Source organism: Entelurus aequoreus, linkage group LG21, assembly GCF_033978785.1.
Source record: "Entelurus aequoreus isolate RoL-2023_Sb linkage group LG21, RoL_Eaeq_v1.1, whole genome shotgun sequence".
Classification (NCBI taxonomy): domain Eukaryota; kingdom Metazoa; phylum Chordata; class Actinopteri; order Syngnathiformes; family Syngnathidae; genus Entelurus; species Entelurus aequoreus.
This window is the reverse complement of record NC_084751.1, coordinates 27,612,407-27,633,254: the sequence shown is the minus strand read 5'-3', so window position 1 is coordinate 27,633,254 and position 20,848 is coordinate 27,612,407. Positions and strand designations below refer to the sequence as shown.

General features: G+C 40.6%; 1 long non-coding RNA gene across 1 annotated transcript in view; it reads left to right on the top strand.

Moving 5' to 3' along the window:
- The first annotated feature begins 6,305 nt into the window (after nt 1-6,305).
- Nucleotides 6,306-20,848, top strand: part of LOC133638950 (uncharacterized) — a 36,482-nt gene continuing 21,939 nt past the window's right edge. The window contains exons 1-2 of the long non-coding RNA XR_009823706.1: nt 6,306-6,360; nt 8,342-9,119. This is a non-coding gene — a long non-coding RNA (uncharacterized LOC133638950). The remainder of the gene's footprint in view (nt 6,361-8,341; nt 9,120-20,848) is intronic.

Below are 20,848 nucleotides of genomic sequence, written 5' to 3'. Positions count from 1 at the left end.
TGGAAATTGTACAACTTTGTATCGTATTATATACAAAAGTTGTACATGCATTGTATTTTTGGTAATATACACATAGCTACTGCAGTACAGTGCTGTCTCCAAATTGGAACGATGGCGATGTCGAACAATTTAGTACCGAGCATAAATTAGCATTCAGTCCCACAAAAACCTGTACTCATGCGTGATGCAGGTAACTACAGTAGTAGCGTTAGCAACATATGCTAACAGTTCTTTTTTTTTTACACTTGTATGACCAAGAAAATGTTTTTAAAAAATTTGATGTGCATTTGTGATACAGCATCTATTACACTCCCCTGCATATGCCACTAAATTGAAGGCCTACTGAAACCCACTACTACCGACCACGCAGTCTGATAGTTTATACTTCAATGATGAAATCTTAACATTGCAACACATGCCAATACGGCCGGGTTAAGTTATAAAGTGCAATTTTAAATTTCCCGCTAAACTTTCGGTTGAAAATGTCTATGTATGATGACGTATGCGCGTGACGTCAATCGTTGAAACGGAAGTATGCGGACACATTGAATCCTATACAAAAAACTCAGTTTTCATCTCAAAATTCCACAGTATTCTGGACATCTGTGTTGGTGAATCTTTTGCAATTTGTTTAATGAACAATGAAGACTGCAAAGAAGAAAGTTGTAGGTGGGATCGGTGTATTAGCGGCAAACTACAGCAACACAACCAGGAGGACTTTGAGATGGATAACAGACGCGCTAGCCGCCGAACTCACCTTAACTTCCTCCGTCTCCAGGCCACCGACCGCATCTGTGATCGGGTGAAGTCCTTCGTCGCACCGTCGATCGCTGGAACGCAGGTGAGCACGGGTGTTGATGAGCAGATGAGGGCTGGCTGGCGTAGGTGGATAGCTAATGTTTTTAGCATAGCTCTGTGAGGTCCGGTTGCTAAGTTAGCTTCAATGGCGTCGTTAGCAACAGCATTGTTAACCTTCGCCAGGCTGGTAAACATTAACCGTGTAGTTACATGTCCATGGTTTAATAGTATTGTTGATTTTCTATCTATCCTTCCAGTCAGGGTTTTATTTATTTTGTTTCTATATGCAGTTAAGCACGATGCTATCACGTTAGCTCCGTAGCTAAAGTATTTCGCCGATGTATTGTCGTGGAGATAAAAGTCACTGTGAATGTCCATTTCACGTTCTCGACTCTCATTTTCAAGAGGATATAGTATCCGAGGTGGTTTAAAATACAAATCCGTGATCCACAATAGAAAAAGGAGAGAGTGTGGAATCCAATGAGACCTTGTACCTAAGTTACGGTCAGAGCGAAAAAAGATATGTCTTGCACTGCATTCTAGTCCTTCACTCTAACGTTCCTCATCCACAAATATTTCATCCTAGGGCTATATAAATAAACATTGATTGATTGATGATTGACTTTGTCGGTCCGAATCGCTCTAGCTGCATTGAAAACAATGGGGAAATGTGAGGAGCTTTTCAACCGGTGACGTCACGCTACTTCCGGTACAGGCAAGGCTTTTTTTTATCAGCGACCAAAAGTTGCAACTTTATCGTCGATGTTCTCTACTAAATCCTTTCAGCAAAAATATGGCAATATCGCGAAATGATCAAGTATGACACATAGAATGGATCTGCTATCCCCGTTTAAATAGAAAAAAATCATTTCAGTAGGCCTTTAAGACAATGTTATTGTTGAATATGTTAGTATTATAGTAGTTAAATGATCTTTTACACTTGTATGCTGGTTAAGAATGCTAAAATGGTGCTTAAAATGGGCTTATAGGTTTTTTTTAATTTGTTGTATTATTTCCTATATGACAAGTTATTGCAAAACATTTACTTACTGTACTTGGTACTACTGAGTGAGTTCAGTGTGGCTTTTCGTGGTGGAAAAGTAAATGTAGGAAAAGTAAGCGGAAAATAAACAGACAAATGATCAAATGACTATAATGTTCTGCTCATCAAACAGAACACGTTAACAACAGGCTTATAAGTACTTGGATGTACTATAAAAATTAACACAGTTGTTACTCCTGGCTGTTTTTATAGATTTTTTTTAAAGGTTTATTTTGGCGGGACGAATTAAGAAGCTAGTAGTTAGGAGAAGGAGTACAGACATCCCAAAACACCAAAAAAAGAACACAAACGGTTGTAATTATGAATACATCGAAAGTGATTTTAGACTTTGGAGACGGCCAGGTTTGTTTGTGAGGGTGAACTTGTTAATATCATTTATTTTAAAAACATAATCCAAACATGTCCCTGCCCTGCAGTGTGAGTTTTAAAACACCCCAGTGTTTCTATTAGGGGCCAACTTCACATTCACTATCAGATCATCTCCCCAAAAGTGAACGTAATCGTAAGTGTTTAAGGCATTCGCCCCGTCAAATTTGGGGTACTTTGCATTCTGCATTGCAAATGGGGGGTTTTGGTGTGCAGGTAATGATGCTCATGCTGTGTGAGGAGGCCAATTAAGCGTGTGTGTGGTGGCCGGGACCACAGCATGCTTGGGCTCCCTCTAGGCTAAAGACACAAGTTAGTAAACACCTCTTGATGACACACACACACACACACACACACACACACACACACACACACACACACACACACACACACACACACACACACACACACACACACACACACACACACACACACACACACACACACACTTACCCCCATGAGATCCAATGCAAGAGCTGTATCAAAAATTCTGCCATTCCAAAAATACTAATGCATAGTTTTGATTGACAGTAAGAGGGACTCATTTGTTTTATTTTTAATAAATGTGTCTATTTTATTCATCTTTTATCTTTGGATTTTCCACCAAGGTCTACATACTGACAAATCTAACAATTTAGATATTTTTGTAGGCTAAAAGTCATATATATTCTAATTAGGACTGTCAAATTAATGAAATATTTAATCCCGATTAGTCGCATCATACGTAGTTAATTCATAATTATTTGGAATAATCATTTTAAGTGTACTTAAATTGGTAATTTTTAAGTTTTTAATACCATCAACATTGGTAGAGATGGGACTTTATAAGATTTTTCCGGTTCCGATTCCACTTTCGTTGGATTAGCATGCATTTTTGTTTTAGTTTAGAGCAGTGGTTCTTAACCTGGGTTCGATCAAACCCTTGGGGTTCGGTGAGTCGGGCTCAGGGGTTCGGCGGAGGTCAAGACACACCCGACTCATCGTGTAAATAAAAACTTCTCCCTATCGGCGTATTACGGATACGGCAACAGCAGAAGTCAGACTGATTTGCAGGTGTGTAATTTGTTGTGAGTTTATGCACTGTGTTGGTTTTGTTCTTTGAACAAGGTGATGTTCATGCACGGTTCATTTTGTGCACCAGTAATAAAACATGGTAACACTTTAGTATGGGGAACATATTCACCATTAATTAGTTGCTTATTAACATGCAAATTAGTAACATATTGGCTCTTAACTAGTCATTATTAAGTACTTATTAATGCCTTATATAATAAGGCATAGCCTTATTATAACCCTAACCCTCTAACCCTGGCCCTAACCCTCTAACCCTAACCAAATAACTCTAAATTAAGTCTTTGTTATTTATAAATGGTTGATTTATATAGGCTAGTAAGGTAAAGTTTTGTACCTGACAAGTTTCGGCTATCTTGCTTCTGCAGCCTTCCTCAGAGGTGTCACGTGATGTTAGTGTGACTTGTCAGGTACAAAACTTTACCTTACTAGCCTATATAAATCAACCATTTATAAATACACATTAGTAGGCTAAATGAACCTCTTTAACATATAAGTCTTTGTTACTTAGAATATGTTCGCCTAGTGTCCAAAAAATTCAAAATTAAGTTTTTGTTACTTAGAATATGTTCCCCCTACTAAAGTGTTACCAAAAACATATAACTTTGTCTTGAATTTGAAAAAAACCAAAATTGAATTTTTCACTAAAGAAGGGTTCCGGTGAAAGCGCATATGAAACTGGTGGGGTTCGGTACCTCCAACAAGGTTAAGAACCACTGGTTTAGAGCTAACATGAACTTACAAAGCCAACAGGGGCTAAAAGGCGTACCCCATGGTTTACAGAAGAAACTAAAGCCCAGAAATTATCATGTAGAAAGCTGGAACGCAAATGGCGTGCGACTAAACTTGAGGTTTTCCATCAAGCATGGTGTGATAGTTTAATAACTTATAAACGCATGCTTACCTCAGCTAAAGCTAAATATTACTCAAATCTCATCCACCTCAACAAAAATGATCCTAAATTTCTGTTTAGTACAGTAGCATCGCTAACCCAACAAGGGACTTCTCCCAGTAGCTCCACCCACTCAGCAGATGACTTTATGAATTTCTTTAATAAGAAAATTGAAGTCATTAGAAAAGAGATTAAAGACAATGCATCTCAGCTACAACTGGGTTCTATTAACACAGATACAACTGTATATACGACGGACACTGCCCTCCAAAATAGTCTCTCTCTCTTTGATAAAATAACATTGGAGGAATTGTCAAAATGTGTAAATGGGACAAAACAAACAACATGTTTACTTGACCCAATTCCTGGGAAACTTATCAAGGAGCTTTTTGTATTATTAGGTCCATCAGTGTTAAATATTATAAACTTATCACTTTCCTCTGGCACTGTTCCCCTAGCATTCAAAAAAGCGGTTATTCATCCTCTACTCAAAAGACCTAACCTCGATCCTGATCTCCTGGTAAACTACCGGCCGGTGTCCCACCTTCCGTTTATCTCGAAAATCCTCGAAAAAATTGTAGCACAGCAGCTAAATGAACACTTAGCGTCTAACAATCTCTGTGAACCTTTTCAGTCCGGTTTCAGGGCAAATCACTCTACGGAGACAGCCCTCGCAAAAATGACTAATGATCTATTGCTAACGATGGATTCTGATGCTTCATCTATGTTGCTGCTTCTTGATCTTAGCGCCGCTTTCGATACCGTCGATCATAATATTTTATTAGAGCGTATCAAAACGCGTATTGGGATGTCAGACTTAGCCTTGTCTTGGTTTAACTCTTATCTTACTGACAGGATGCAGTGTGTCTCCCATAACAATGTGACCTCGGACTATGTTAAGGTAACGTGCGGAGTTCCCCAGGGTTCGGTTCTTGGCCCTGCACTCTTTAGTATTTACATGCTGCCGCTAGGTGACATCATACGCAAATACGGTGTTAGCTTTCACTGTTATGCTGATGACACCCAACTCTACATGCCCCTAAAGCTGACCATTGTAGTCGGATTGTAGTCAGCTGGAGGCGTGTCTTAATGAAATTAAACAATGGATGTCCGCTAACTTTTTGCAACTCAACGCTAAGAAAACGGAAATGCTGATTATCGGTCCTGCTCAACACCGACATCTATTTAATAATACCACCTTAACATTTGACAACCAAACAATTAAACAAGGCGACTCTGTAAAGAATCTGGGTATTATCTTCGACCCAACTCTCTCGTTTGAGTCACACATTAAGAGTGTTACCAAAACGGCCTTCTTTCATCTCCGTAATATCGCTAAAATTCATTCCATTTTGTCCACAAGCGATGCTGAGATCATTATTCATGCGTTCGTTACATCTTGTCTCGATTACTGTAACGTTTTATTTTCGGGCCTCCCTATGTCTAGCATTAAAAGATTACAGATGGTACAAAATGCGGCTGCTAGACTTTTGACAAAAACAAGAAAGTTTGATCATATTACGCCTATACTGGCTCACTTGCACTGGCTTCCTGTGCACCTAAGATGCGACTTTAAGGTTTTACTACTTACGTATAAAATACTACACGGTCAAGCTCCTGCCTATCTTGACGATTGTATTGTACCATATGTCCCGGCAAGAAATCTGCGTTCAAAGAACTCTGGCTTATTAGTGATTCCCAGAGCCCAAAAAAAGTCTGCGGGCTATAGAGCGTTTTCTATTCGGGCTCCAATATTATGGAATGCCCTCCCGGTAAAAGTTAGAGATGCTACCTCAGTAGATGCTACCTAAGTCTCATCTTAAAACTCATTTGTATACTCTAGCCTTTAAATAGACTCCCTTTTTAGACCAGTTGATCTGCCGTTTCTTTTCTTTTCTTTTCTACTCTGCTCCCAACCCGGGGTGGACCGCTAGCCTGTTCATCGGATGGGGACATCTCTACGCTGCTGACCCGTCTCCACTCGGGATGGTTCCTGCTGGCCCCACTATGGACTGGACTTTCGCTGATGTGTTGGACTTTCACAATATTATGTCAGACCCACTCGACATCCATTGCTTTCGGTCTCCCCTAGAGAGGGGGGGGGGGGTTACCCACATATGCGGTCCTCTCCAAGGTTTCTCATAGTCATTCACATTGACGTCCCACTGGGGTGAGTTTTCCTTGCCCGTATGTGGGCTCTGTACCGAGGATGTCGTTGTGGCTTGTACAGCCCTTTGAGACACTTGTGATTTAGGGCTATATAAATAAACATTGATTGATTGATTGATTGATTGATGTTATTATCACACAATTGCCTATGCCCATCCATCCATGTTCTACGCCCTCTGTGTCAAAGTCAAGGCCCGCGGGCCAGATCCGGCCCTCGAATGAATTATCTACGGCCCCCGGGAGGATATTTGATTAGTATTAGCCGCCTTCTGCTGTTTTGCCTGCACCAATACTCCATCAGTGTTGCCGCTAGGAATTTTCAAAATGGGGTCCCAGGGACCCCATCAAGTCATAAAAATGGGGTCCCACTGTAAATATTTGGGGTCCCACCTTTTGTGACCGTTTTGAAAACAAATGATAAATGTATGCATTATCCTGTTATATCTCACATTCTATATTGTGTTTTGGAAAAAGGAAACGTTACTTAATTCATTAAAAAAAACAATACAAAAGAAAACAAATGTTTATGCATTTATTCAGTTATAAACATTCATTAATTTTCTTCTTTCCTTCATGGATCTAAACTTTACCGCTGCTGGTATTTTTTTCCTATATTTTTATTGTAATATTTTCAGAATGTGTTTGTTCTATTTTTGGCCAAAGTAAGACAAAGAAAACAATCTGAAGTTGTCTTTATTTTTTAGTTTTAATTCCATGATTTTAATAGTGTGTGCACAGATTTTCCTCCCTGCAGGCCCCTGAGTTTGACACCACTGTTATACGCATTTTATCATGATACATTTTTTTTGGTACCTGGTAAAAAATATCTGTACATTTTATAGTCAAAACCAGACAGCTCCCTTGCCAGAATTTTACACTAAAATGTATGGTGTGGTTTTTTTTAGAGAATATTAGTGTAAATGGAAAAAAGGCACCATTTTTATTTTGTTGTAAAATTCTGGCGACTAATTTATATATTTTTTTTACAGTAAAATATACTTCTTCTTTTTTTACGGTGTATTAGAGTCAATACAAAAAAATCGATACCACAATTGTTTTTACAGTGATAAAATGTATGTTTTTTGTTTTTTTTAGAGAATATTACTGTAAATGGAAAAAAGGCACCATTTTTATTTTGTTGTAAAATTCTGGCGACTAATTTATCTTTTTTTTTTTACGATAAAATATACATTTGGGGTTTTTTACGGCGTATTAGAGTTAATAAAAAAATCGATACTACAGTTGTTTTTACAGTGATAAAATGTATGTTTTGTTTTTTTAGAGAATATTACTGTAAATGGAAAAAAGGCACCATTTTTTTTTTGTTGTAAAATTCTGGCGACTAATTTATCTTTTTTTTTACAGTAAAATATACAGTTGTTTTTTTTACGGTGTATTAGAGTTAATTAAAAAAAATCGATACTACAGTTGTTTTTAATGTGATAAAATGTATGGTTTTTTTTATAGAATATTACTGTAAATGGAAAAAAGGCACCATTTTTATTTTGTTGTAAAATTCTGGCGACTAATTTATAAAAAAATGTTACAGTAAAATATACAGTTGTTTTTTTTTAATGTGTTTTAGAGTTAATTAAAAAAATCGATACTACAGTTTTTTTTTACAGTGATATCTGGCGACTGATTTGCCAGTTTTTTACTGCAAAATCAATTGTAAATTTTACAGTGTACAACTTGATGAATAACTTGCTTTGAAATCATAGGTCAAACAGATATTTAAATATTTTTTTCTTATTTTAACAAAATATGTTTGGAATGTTTGATAACATAATATTTGTTGCATTATTAAATATTACAGATTAAATTATATGCAATTGCATGCAGTACATATATTTTCTGTCAAACTGGAAATAATGACTACATTTATGAAAAGATAAAGTACTTTATTGACTCATGTAATTTCCAGGCTTTCACAGGCCATAATAAAGTGACGTGGCAGGCCTGGTTTTTTTTTGTGTTTACAGGCAGCTTCCTGTAAATGTGACATTGCCAAGACAGAATATTTGTCTTCTTAGTCCAATCGCACAGAAAAGGACTGGAGGACAATTCAAAGAAGAACAGACGGACAAAATGAGGCGAGACAAGCTGCAGGAGGCCACCTGTGTCACCCCCTTGCAGAGGGTCATAGTGGGGGAGGTGAAAATTAAAACACACAGGCGGCGTCTTGCACCTCAGCCCAGGACGGACACCCCCCCAGCCCCTTTATCCCTTGGTCTCAGTGGGATCGGTGACCTGTGTGTGCGTGTGTGTGTGTGTGTGTGTGTGTGTGTGTGTGTGTGTGTGTGTGTGTGTGTGTGTGTGTGTGTGTGTGTGTGCGTGCGTCCACACCCCTGAGAAATCCCTCCCCCAAACTTCACACACAGACACAGGTGAGTCACAGGTGTAGTTGCTGTCGCTGCATATCTGAAGTGTGTAATCACTTGGGTGGAGGGGCCGGGGAGCGCCATGTGCAAGAAAACCACCGCCCATACGGCACATTCTTGAAAACTAAACCTCTGGGGTGGCTTTTTGCTTCTGCTCCATGTCACAAAAGAAAGAGAAAAAAAAGATACTTTTTAGCTACTGATAATGTGGTGGTTCACTCGGCTGACTTCTGTGCTTCCAGTGTGGGCTCACTCCCACTCGGTGATGGTGTGAATTCTTATCTGTCTCGATATGTGCCCTGTGATTGACAGCTGACAAGTCTGCCTTTTGCCCCAAGATTTCTGGGATCGGCTCAGACTTCACTGGAGAGGATAAGTGGTAGGAAATGGATCAATGTAACTTTTTAATTAATTTATTAATTATAGGGCACTCATTCAAGTACAAGTACAATTCCAAAGTTAACATGTACATATATGTATATATATGTGTATATATATATATATATATATATATATATATATATATATATATATATATATATATATATATATATATAATTTTTTTATTTTTTATTTTTTTTATTTTGTGATAATACTTTTGTTTTAATAATAATTATTAGTTTGACCAAATGCAGGTTGCACAAAAGGTCAGCTTCCACACCCATTGTTGTCCATGCCATCACTTAAAGTACCAGTAGAGTGGAAAAACAAGTTGCCTCTATATTAAAGCTATTATTATATATATCTGATGTATGACACTGAAATACTTATAAAGTTTGCGAGTAAATAGATATACAATCTAATTAGTTTCAATCTCGCAGAGATTCCCGAGCCATTTGGAGAGATAGTGAGGAAGCCAGTCCGGTGATCGCATAACGTAGAAACCTTCAGATCCCTTCCCCACCAACAACAATGCAAATCTTGCAGACTTTGTGAGACTCAACAACGATTACTTTGGGAAAAAATATGATCCAGAACTAGAGATGTCCAACAATATCGGTAAATGCTTTGAAATGTAATATCGGAAATTATCTGTATCGGTTTCAAAAAGTAAAATGTATGACTTTTTAAAAGGCCGCTGTACGGAGTGGTACACGGACGTAGGGAGAAGTACAGAGCGCCAATAAACCTTAAAGGCACTGCCTTTGCGTGCCGGTCCAATCACATATTATCAACGGCTTTTCACACACACAAGTGAATGCAAGGCATACTTGGTCAACAGCCATACAGGTCACACTGAGGGTAGCCGTATAAACAACATTAACACTGTTACAAATATGCGCCACACTGTGAACCCACACCAAACAAGAATGACAAACACATTTCGGGAGAACATCCGCACCGTAACACAACATAAACACAACAGAACAAATACCCAGAACCCCTTGCAGCACTCTCAGGGAGAGCATGTCCCAAATTCCAAGCTGCTGTTTTGAGGCATGTTAAAAAAAATAATGCACTTTGTGACTTCAATAATAAATATGGCAGTGCCATGTTGGCATTTTTTTCCATAACTTGAGTTGATTTATTTTGGAAAACCTTGTTACATTGTTTAATGCATCCAGCGGGGCATCACAACAAAATTAGGCATAATAATGTGTTTATTCCACGACTGTATATATCGGTAACGGTTGATATCGGAATCGGTAATAAAGAGTTGGACAATATCGGAATATCGGATATCGGCAAAAAAGGCATTATCGGACATCTCTATCCAGAACCTTATATTGTTGATCCTGAATATAAGGAGGATGAGATCCAAGTTTTAGAAGCTTTGCTTAACAGATCCAGCTTTAGTGAAACACTAAGCATCATGTAGCAGTATTGCTAAGTGCTATACAAGAAATACAAACTACAAACATAATAAAAAGAAATCTTACTGTACAATGTCTGCTCTTACTTCCATGGCGACTGATAGGATGTCCATATCATCCCATTCAGATGAAGAATTCATCTTGATTGTCTAAGTCTAAGTCTAAGTCTAAGTCTAAGTTGAGCCATAGAAAGGGTTAACAAGGAAAAGTCTCCCTGCAGACACCGCCTTTGGTTGTGTGTGTTTGTCTCCATCACTGCGTATAAATCGAATGTCACAGATGAACAACTTCTAAATTCATAGCAGAATCCTCCTATTATCCAGACGAGAGGCATGATTTAAAATCTAGAATAACTTTGACGAGCCGAGGACATCGCTGCCGGCTCACAGTAAAAGCAGCAGAGAGCTACTTAGCTGTCTGTATCATTACGCCACTAAAAAATAGTTTGTCTGCGTTAGCGCTTATAATATCAACATCGCTAGTATTTGGTTAATATTCAGGTCACGATATGTGCAAAGAGTAATGTTGGTGGGTTTTGGACGGTTATTTAGATCGTTTTGTGGGCGAAATAGAGAGCCCCCATTGACTCCGTTGATAGCAAATGTTTTTATGTATTTATTCATTCACGTCTCAGAATGCATTAAAAAAAAAGAAAAACTAATGTGTTCATATCTTTTATAAGGATTGTGAATGATAAACAGCATATATCTTTCACATTTTTGCATATTTCCAGTATGACTGATCTGATACTATGGTCAGAGTGCAGAAGTGTTACTCCAGTGACGTCAATATACGGAAATTACCGAAGACGTTCGGAGCGGAATATTCAAAAAGGCTGACTGAATTTGTGGCATTTTGTGATGTTTAGACACTATTTTCACATACTTTGAAGATTGTAAATACGATTGGATATGGTTTAATGGATACAATGAAACACAATTAAGCATATAAAGTCAACTTGTTTTTCCTATGGAGTTTAATTTGTGTCTTTATTACGAAAGCTTTTTTTTGAATTTGTGAAACTGAATCTTGTGCGTTGGATTTTTGTGATCTCAATTTTTTTACATCAAATTATTCTGACAATTTAATTGAAAATAAATTCAGTGTTTCAAAATTTAGTGTAAAAAAAATTCAGATGGAAAAAATGTTGTGTACAAAAATTGAGTGCAAAAAAATTTGCTGCTTCAAAATGCAAGACTGACTTCCGGTAAATTAAGACAGAAGCAATCGAACCTGTCTCAGAACCAACCAATGAGGTGTCAAGTTTGAAGTCACGTGACACTGGTCTTGCGAAACAGCATACAAAAGCAGTTGACTGGGCTACCATGGTATAATACAACATAATTAATATTTCACTGGGCCTGCTGGATGTTTTTAAACTATAGAAATGATTCCAATTGTTAAAATATTTTTATAGTTGGAAGTGGATTTATTGTAAGCTGAAATGTGAATATTTCTACTGACACAGCGCATGATATTGATTTTTTCGTAGTTTGTAGGCAAACATTGATCTAACTGCGATTCACTTTTTACAGTGTGTGCGATCATGTGACTTTGATTGTTTCTCTGACGGACCAAATGAATATACTGTACACACGTAAAAAGATCAAAATAAATGTAGGGATCGGAAAGAAACTCAATGTAAAGTAGTAAAAGTAGTGTTTCTTCTTCCCAAAAAGTGTGCGAGTAAAAGTCAAAATGTATGTCTGTAGTAGATAAATGCTTTAAAATGTAATATCGGAAATTATAGGTATGGTTTTTTTTATTATCGGTATCGAGTTTTTTTTTTCTTGTTTTTATTTTTTATTAAATCAACATAAAAAACACAAGATACCCTTACAATTAGTACACCAACCCAAAAAACCTCCCTCCTCCATTTACACTCATTCACACAAAAGGGTTGTTTCTTTCTGTTGTTAATATTCTGGTTCCTACATTATATATCAATATGTAAAAATTCAGTCTGCAAGGGATGCAGTCCGTAAGCACACATGATTGTGCGTGCTGCTGGTCCACTAATAGTACTAACCTTTAACAGTTAATTTGACTCATTTTCATTAATTACTAGTTTCTATGTAACTGTTTTTATATTGTTTTACTTTCTTTTTTATTCAAGAAAATGTTTTTAATTTATTCATCTTATTTTATTTCATTAATTTTTTTAAAAAGGACCTTACCTTCACCATACATGGTTGTCCAAATTATGCATAATAATGTGTTAATTCCACGACTGTATATATCGGTATCGGTTGATATCGGTGTCGGTTGATATTGGTATCGGTAATTAAGAGTTGGACAATATCGGAATATCGGATATCGGCAAAAAGCCATTATCGGACATCCCTAGTCTGTAGCATTTAAAGTACAATTTTATTGAAAAAGTCATTTAAGTAAATGTAGCGCCTTCCTACTCACTTCTGAAAATAACTCATGCAAAATGAAAATGCATGTGAAGGATGAAAATATCCTCAATGTTTTCGTCCACGACTGCAGCCTGGTGCGTGCGTGTTTGTCCCCTGCATGCGCCCGACATCTCCTCGCCTATCGCGGGCCATGTGACTCAGCGTGGGTTTTGGCGGTCACATCATCGGGATGTCCTGGCGCATGAACCATAATCATCCCTCCTCATTAAAGGCCACTCGTTTCTCTAGTGTGTAATAAAAGGGGACTTCCACGGAGACAGCTTATAACTTTCTACAAATCCCATCCCATCAAAAGGCTTCCGTGTGAAGTGTTTACTCCTCGTTTGCCGTGTGAAGGCGAGGACGGTGACGTTCTGACAGATTTCGACTGCTTTTTTTGGTTTGTCAAGTCAGTCGGCGGCCGCGTCAGTGGGCAGGCCAGTGCTCACTGCCATTTAAAGCACTTGGATTATAATTTCACGGACTGTTTGTGTTACTTTGAGTGGCTTTCAACAAGACAATAAATAACAAACCTTCCTATTCTTTAGAGCAGTAGTCCCCAACCACCGGTCCGTGGACCGGTACCGGTCCGTGACGCATTTGCTACCGGGCAGCACAGAAACTATTATAAACTACCACATTTTCTCCAGCCTGTCCCACTATTTTTTTTTTTTTTTGTCCTGTCCAGCTTCTCAGGCAAATCATATAGTAAATGTAGATGCCCATATCGGCTGTTCAGATTTACTTTACAAAAGAGAAGTGTAGGATAATTCTCTTGTTGCCTTATTTGTATTTGACTTTATTAAATGTATTTATATTATCATTTGGTGCAGCCGGGCCGGAGCAGGAGGGGATAGAAAGAGAAAAAAAGGAAGACAGAGGGGGGAATTGTGGGGACAAGAGGGGGATTAGACAGAGAGACAAAAACAACAACAGCAAACACAACAATAACAACAACAACAATACAGCAACATCAGCACATACGATATGTACAATTATGATGGTAAAAGTGATACCAAAGAAGCAGTTAGCGAAATAAATAATAATGCAGAAATGACAATGAGCATTTTTACACTACAAATGGAGCAATACAAATACCAATAGAAATAGCGCTATTGATAATGAACAATACCAGTCATTTTCCTCTATTATCAACAACACAGTTGATCAAATGCAACAATACATATACGTAATGATAACTAGAGATAAAAAAAAGGAATACAGAAAAATGGAGGGGAAGAAAGAGAAGCAACCTATATTAACCTTGTAGATTGTTATAGTAACTTTAGGTTAAGGTTTGTCAGTGTGCCATGTGTTACCCAGTTTACCCTTGGGCAACAACGTTAATATATATTTGATGAAAGGTGATTATGATTATGTGCATGTGTGTATGTACAAACCCTGTTTCCATATGAGTTGGGAAATTGTGTTAGATGTAAATATAAACGGAATACAATGATTTGCAAATCATTTTCAACCCATATTCAGTTGAATATGCTACAAAGACAACATATTTGATGTTCAAACTGATAAAAAAAAAAAAAAAAATTCAAATAATCATTAACTTTAGAATTTGATGCCAGCAACACGTGACAAAGAAGTTGGGAAAGGTGGCAATAAATACTGATAAAGTTGAGGAATGCTCATCAAACACTTATTTGGAACATCCCACAGGTGAACAGGCACATTGGGAACAGGTGGGTGCCATGATTGGGTATAAAAGTAAATTCCATGAAATGCTCAGTCATTCACAAACAAGGATGGGGCGAGGGTCACCACTTTGTCAACAAATGCGTGAGCAAATTGTTGAACAGTTTAAGAAAAAACTTTCTCAACCAGCTATTGCAAGGAATTTAGGAATTTCACCATCTACGGTCCGTAATATCATCAAAGGGTTCAGAGAATCTGGAGAAATCACTGCACGTAAGCAGTTAAGCCCGTGACCTTCGATCCCTCAGGCTGTACTGCATCAACAAGCGACATCAGTGTGTAAAGGATATCACCACATGGGCTCAGGAACACTTCAGAAACCCACTGTCAGTAACTACAGTTGGTCGCTACATCTGTAAATGCACGTTAAAACTCTCCTATGCAAGGCGAAAACCGTTTATCAACAACACCCAGAAACGCCGTCGGCTTCGTTGGGCCTGAGCTCATCTAAGATGGACTGATACAAAGTGGAAAAGTGTTCTGTGGTCTGACGAGTCCACATTTCAAATTGTTTTTGGAAACTGTGGACGTCGTGTCCTCCGGACCAAAGAGAAAAAGAACCATCCGGATTGTTACATGCGCAGTTCGATAAAGTGAAAACAAATGATGTTGACCTGATTCCATAAATGAACAAAAGCTACTACTACAAAATATCAATCAATCAATCAATCAATGTTTATTTATATAGCCCTAAATCACAAGTGTCTCAAAGGGCTGCACAAGCCACAACGACATCCTCGGTTCAGATCCCACATTAGGGCAAGGAAAAACTCAACCCAGTGGTATGACAATGAGAAACCTTGGAGAGGACCGCAGATGTGGACGACCCCCCTCCCCCTCTAGGGCGACCGGTGCAATGGACAAAAGTTGCCACACCTTAATTTTTTTAATTTTTTTTACGTGAAAATAAATTTAAGTAATATAATGTATGAATGGATGTATATTGTGTAATATTTTTGGGAGGGCTCTAATCTTTTTATGGATGTTAAATAGAGGAGGCATGGACATCAGCGTGGATCTACGTTAGCTTTATTTGTTCAACTCACATGTAAGCAAATACACCACAGCGTCAATTCCGGTCCTTCAACAATTGCTATTTTATTCGGAATCAAAATATATATTCATATATTACATATTGCCTATTATTTGCGCACTATTGACTAGTGCTGCACCAAAAATTTGGCCGTCAAAAATAGACTTTTCTCACCGAAACCGGATGTTGTGATGAAGTATCCACTTCCTCAGGCGGGCTGCGTCTTTTCCCCGCGCACACCAGTGACGTAGCTCGCCTAAAGCTGATGAAGAGTCACATACAGTAGAGAAGGGATTCATTTAGGTGTATTCCTGGGTGGATCTCGCCTGAGAGGAAGAGGAGGGTGGATTCTAATTTTGCAATGCAGTCTGCTGAAAATGATGGAAGGCGCCACTCTACATAGCAACTGACGCTGTGGTCAAAGTTGGATTTGCCACAAAACACATTGTAAGATATTCAACACTCTAGTATTCCCTCAATTTGTCACGTTTCATGTGTTCGGTAAATCGGATTTGGACTACGTCCTAATGTGGCCTAAATCTGATGCCAAAAGATCAGATTTGAAGCACTTTGGAGCGTTTAGACTGGCAAAAAACCCCACATTTGTGTCACTTTAAGTAAACAAAAAAAAATCTGATTTGGTGTGCAGTAATGTTGTCCCGGTACCAATATTTTGGTACCAGTACCAAAATTATTTTGATACTTTTTGGTACTTTGATACTTTTCTAAATAAAGGGGACCACAAAAAATTGTATTAATGGCTTTATTTCAACAAAAAATCTAAGCGGACATTAAACATATGTTTCTTATTGCAAGTTTGTTCTTAAATAAAATAGTGAACATACAAGACTACTTTTCTTTTAGTAGTAAGTAAGCAAACAAAGGCTCCTAATTTAGTCTGCTGACATATGCAGAAACACATTGTGTCATATTTGTCAACATTATTAAGGACAAGCGGTAGAAAATGAATTATTAATCTACTTGTTCATTTACTGTTAATATCTGCTTACTTTCTCTTTTAACATGTTCTATCTACACTTCTGTTAAAATGTAATAATCACTTATTCTTATGTTGTTTTGATTCTTTACATTAGTTTTGATTGATACCACAAATTTGGGTATCAATCCGATACCAAGTAGTTACAGGATCATACATTGTGTCAGGACTAGGTTCTCGGGTTGTGTTTCTCCAGAAGGCAATGGAAAATTGGCGCGTGCAAGACGTGAATTTAAATACATGATTTATTTTTAACACTAATAAACTAAAAAAAGGAAGCAAACAAATGGCGCGCATAAAGGCGGAAATACAAACTTGACTAAGAAACAAAAGACATGCACGTGGGCACAAAAACTATGAACAAAGAAACAAAAACACTAACTGTGGTCTTAATAAACAAAACTTACTTGGCATGAGAAAAAACATGAACAAGAGCAGCATGGATCATCAGAGTGGCAGGAGTGTGAATGTGTGAGGACGCCAGGACGAACAACAGAAACAAACAGATTTAAATAGTGACGTGATCAGTAAAAACAGGTGCGTGACTCGAAACGTGAAACAGGTGCGTGACAAGACAGGTGAAAACTAATGGGTGACCATGGAAACCAAACCAAACAAGGAAGTGCAACCAGGAACTAAAAAGAGTCCAAAAAACAAACACATGGCCAAAACAAAAACATGAACAGACATGACAGAACCCCCCCCCTTACGGACAGATCCCAGATGTCCAAAAAACAAAACAAAAAACAGGATCAAGAGTCATGGGAGGGCGGGAGGGGGACATGGCGGTGGGTCGCCAGGCCAAGTGGCCCCGAATCCACCGAGGCATAGTCATGTGGCGGCGGCGAGTGGAACGCCGCCGCCACAGGCGAGGTGGGCGACCCGGGAAGGGCCACATGCGTGGCCGACGAAGAGGTGGGCGCACTTGGCGTGGCGGACGACCAGGTAGTGGCCACAACCGTGGCAGGCGAGGAGGCAGGCGCGTCGTCGTCATTGCAGGCGTTGAAGCCGCAGATGACGCAGGTGCGGGTGCAGCAGATGAAGCAGGCGGCGAAGCTTGGCGTGGCACTTCGGGCGGCGAAGCTTGGTCTTGGCCGCTTGGAGGGTCTTGGCTGCTTGGAGGGTCTTGGCGAGGGTCTTGGCGAGGGTCTGGGTCTTGGTCTTGGCGAGGGTCTTGGTCCTGGTCTTGGCGAGGATGGTCTTGGACTTGGTCTTGGTCTTGGCATGGTTGGCCTTGGACATGGTCTTGGCATGGTTGGTGTTGGTCTTGGCTTGGACTTGGGGGGTCTTGGTCTTGGCTTGGACTTGGGGGATCTTGGTCTTGGCTTGGACTTGGGGGATCTTGGTCTTGGCTTGGACTTGGGGGATCTTGGTCTTGGCTTGAGGGGTCGCGTCGTGGAGCTGCGACTGGCGGCACTTGGCGTCGTGGAGCTGCGACTGGCGGCGCTTGGCGTCGTGGAGCTGCGACTGGCGGCGCTTGGCGTCGTGGAGCTGCGACTGGCGGCGCTTGGCGTCGTGGAGCTGCGACTGGCGGCGCTTGGCGTCGTGGAGCTGCGACTGGCGGCGCTTGGCGTCGTGAAGCTGCGACTGGCGGCGCTTGGCGTCGTGAAGCTGCGACTGGCGGCGCTTGGCGTCGTGACGCTGCGACTGGCGGCGCTTGGCGTCATGACGCTGCGACTGGCGACGCTTGGCGTCGTGACGCTGCGACTGGCGGCGCATGGCGTCGGGGAGCAGGTAACGGAGCTTGGCGTCGGGGAGCAGGTAACGGAGCTTGGCGTGAAACTGCGACTGGTGGCGCTTGGCGTGAAGCTGCGACTGGTGGCGCTTGGCGTGAAGCTGCGACTGGTGGCGCTTGGCGTGAAGCTGCAACTGGTGGCGCTTTGCATGGTGGAGCTTGGCATGGTGGAGCTGCTAGGCATGTTTATAGCCTTGGAGCAGGGCGTGGAGCAGGTGGAGGTGGCCTAGCTGGAGGCTGTGGCTTGGCAGGTCGAAAGACTGGTGGTGGCGGCCGTGCTGGTGGCTGTGGCTTGACGTGACGAAATTCAGGTGGTGGTGGCCGAGCTGGAGGCTGTGGCTTGGCAGACCGAAGAACGACCCCACCTGAACAGTCCCCAGCCCAACCCCCCCCCCCCCCCTCAAGGAGCAGATCCCAGACGCGCTCCCTGCGGTCTGGAACCGTCTTTTGGGGTGGGTGGAGGGAGGTCAGGAGGGGGGCAGCATCTTCCCCTCCAAACTGTCCAAAAAGTCTTTCTTCTTCCTGGGATTGAGTGGGTGAAAAAAAAAAATTGTGTGACTTGGGCGTGGCTTTAGTCCTGGGGGGCGGGGCATGAAAACTGGGTGACTGTGACCGATATGCTCGAATTAGTAAAAACATGTCCTGATAATGCTCTATCTTGGACTTAGAGTATTTTGCTGGAGGCGGGTAATCAAAAGAAAAAGAGTTCAGAAAAAAAAAAACCTGGTCTGTGATGTTATTTTGGAGCTGCGGAGCTGGCAGCAACCTGCTTTCGCCCGGAGTGGGAGAAGCCTGCGGCAGCGCCGCATGCTGTCCGCTCGCCTTCCCTGGTGTCCTTGGTCTGGAGCGGCGCTTCCAGGACTGCGGTGACGCAGCGCCGTCCTCGGACCAACTGGAGCTCAATGGCACCAGATTTCCATCTGGCCCCCACATCAGGTCTCTGTGCTTCCCGGAGGAATAACGCAGCGTCTCTTCCTCCATCGCGCGGAGGACCTCCCACGCTGCCTCATCAAAATTGTCCAATTTTCTTGCGGAGAAACTCTTCTGCTGGCGTCCTACTGTCAGGACTAGGTTCTCGGGTTGTGTTTCTCCAGAAGGCAATGGAAAATTGGCGCGTGCAAGACGTGAATTTAAATACATGATTTATTTTTAACACTAATAAACTAAAAAAAGGAAGCAAACAAATGGCGCGCACAAAGGCGGAAATACAAACTTGACTAAGAAACAAAAGACATGCACGTGGGCACAAAAACTATGAACAAAGAAACAAAAACACTAACTGTGGTCTTAATATTCAAAACTTACTTGGCATGAGAAAAAACATGAAAAAGAGCAGCATGGATCATCAGAGTGGCAGGAGTGTGAATGTGTGAGGACGCCAGGACGAACAACAGAAACAGACAGATTTAAATAGTGACGTGATCAGTGAAAACAGGTGCGTGACTCGAAACGTGAAACAGGTGCGTGACAAGACAGGTGAAAACTAATGGGTGACCATGGAAACCAAACCAAACAAGGAAGTGCAAGCAGGAACTAAAAAGAGTCCAAAAAACAAACACATGGCCAAAACAAAAACATGAACAGACATGACACATTGGTCATATTCAAAGTCCTCATGGGTCCAGGGACATATTTCCTGAGTTTATAAACATAATATAAATTCTTAAAAAACAAAAGAAGATATTGTGATGCCCAAAATAGTAGTATGTGGTGACGTCCAAAAAGAGTCATGATACGGGAAGGGAGGGGAGCACCGTGCAAGACTACTTGGTGTAATGTTGTAACAAATAATATTTCTATTAAATAGGCTTTACTTTGCATTTTAATTAACGTGGGATTATTTTATGTATTTAGAAATAATAGTACCAACTTTTTTTTTTTTTCCTCCAACATTTGTGGCACTGGCGTGGCGCCCCCTGATGGACGGCGCCCTTAGCATTTGCCTATACGGTCTATGCCACGGGCCGGCCCTGGTCTACACACTAGAGATGCGCGGTTTGCGGACACAACCGCGGAGTCCGCGAATAATCCGCGGGTCGGGCGGATGCATGACGAAAAAAATAGATTTCAAATAGATTCGGGCGGGTGGCGGTTGAACCAATTCAGAAAAAAAAAATACATAGTTAAATGTTGTTACCCACATACGAAAAACGAGCAGCACTCTTTGAAACAGGCAATTATTCATCAGGCACTGCTGCAGCTGTCACGCCAAATTTCTTCCCCCCTACAAAAGCCTCCCCCCCCCCCCCCCCCCCCCATTTACTTCCAGGGCTGCGTCCAATAAAGTCACAAAGTTGCCGGGGGTCCTTAACCCGCACACGACTGTCCCGTTTCGCGCCTGTACAAAAAAAAACAATAATCGATTTCTTCAGATTCCAGCAGCTGTCAAAGACGAAGTGTCCTTCCAGCGACGGGCA